The following is a 1663-nucleotide window of genomic DNA, read 5'->3' on the forward strand; positions in this document are numbered from 1 at the left end:
ATTGTTATAATTATTACTTCCAAGTATACTGTATGAAGTTTCTGGAGTTCAAGTGGTCTGTCAGTCTGCTTTGAGTCGTTGGGTTAGTTTGTTCTGAATGACATTGTCACTACCAAGAAATACAATTGCCTCTATAATTTGTGACTCCATTCAGAGGACTGTTGTATTTTTAATGAAGATTGTTTTATTGCTTGTATACCTGTGCAGAACCAAAGTATTAGGTAAACCTTTGGAATTTTCTAGGTTTAACTGAAAATTCAGTATAAGAAGATTAATGGGTATTATCATCGGGATGCCTCCTTTGTATTAATGTAAGAACTGCTACAACTCCTACAGCTTCAAGGCCAAATAAAAAAAATGTTTTTATTATTTGGTATGTGATGTAGTGACATGTTTATGATTTTTTACAAATACATTAAGCATTTATTATCTCTTTCTACAACAAATCTTTAAATGTATATATAATTGGAGGTTCATCATCTCCTTGGTAATATGTATTTGATTTTAGAGAATAGGAACCAGTGATGTGGTCTGAATAGACTAAAAAATGGCTGCTGTTTCATGCTGAAATAAAATGACAAGTTTATTTACGTTGTATTTCTATCTATTCTCAAAAGTGGGGAAAAGAGAGGGAGCAGGAAAGGGAAAGACAGTGGGGTATGTAAACAAGGAAAAAAAGGAAAAAACATTGGCGATGAGAAGTTAAAAACGGAAAATGAAGGAAGAGGAAATGACGCAAAGTTTTCTATCATGGAATTTGTTTGTTTCACTGATTCATTGATTGACTTGATTAAGGGTCTATATTCTGACAGTGAATAATGTATTTGTACATATATTCAGGTGGGGGACTGTTTAGTATTTCTTTCATCTCTCTGAGCGGATTTATATGTATGTATGTATGTATGTATGTATGTATGTATGTATGTATGTATGTATGTATGTATGTATGTATGTATGTATGTATGTATGTATGTATGTATGTATGTATGTATGTATGTATGTATGTATGTATGTATGTATGTATGTATGTATGTATGTATGTATAATTTTTTTTAATATTATCAGTTTAAGGCCTTGTCTCAAGCTATCCACTTGTTACAGCCTATGAAAGAATTATTGCAGTTAACTCATATATCAAGTGCAGAGATACAGTACAAAGAACGTGGATGTGTTTGCCTCTTTGATCCTAATTTAGGATAGCATATATGATAATATAGAAATACAGAAAATAGAAGATAGATATGAAAGAAAAGTATGCACAGCAGTAATAGTGTCTTCATTGGGTACATGGCTACTTATTCAATATATTTGTGTTAGTCAATCATGGCAGCTTGTGTAAAAAAACACAGTTGCTAATTCTCCCCATCCACCAGCCGGGGAACTTGCCCAGTAGGAGTATACTCGCCCCAGAAGAATTGTAAGGAATGAGGAAAAGTATTCGAAATGTACGATCGAGACTTTTTGTTGAGGCCAATAGGCACATTTGGAGTACACTTGAGTAATATCAGAAACGCTGTTCACTCTGATGATATATGCAGTCATGGTGTTTTCCAGTGAGGGCCATAACCGCCCAGCCTCAAATTTACATATTTATACAGTTACTATATTCAGGGGGAGGAGCAAAATTATATTGTGCCTACTCATGCTATACTTAGATCTTCTA

At 33.6% G+C, this 1663-nt stretch overlaps 1 protein-coding gene across 1 annotated transcript in view; it reads left to right on the plus strand.

The window, feature by feature from the left end:
• The window catches only part of Orai (calcium release-activated calcium channel protein orai), a gene marked incomplete at its 5' end in the record, with an annotated part of 16166 nt that extends 15580 nt beyond the window's left edge, over positions 1–586 (plus strand). The window contains 1 exon segment of the mRNA XM_043003745.2: positions 1–586. This exon segment is cut by the window's left edge and continues 2847 nt beyond it.
• Positions 587–1663: the final 1077 nt, after the last annotated feature.

This window comes from Penaeus japonicus, unplaced genomic scaffold (assembly GCF_977035675.1).
Source record: "Penaeus japonicus unplaced genomic scaffold, GWHDUDI00000001_assembly GWHDUDI00000002, whole genome shotgun sequence".
NCBI classification, from domain to species: Eukaryota; Metazoa; Arthropoda; class Malacostraca; order Decapoda; family Penaeidae; genus Penaeus; species Penaeus japonicus.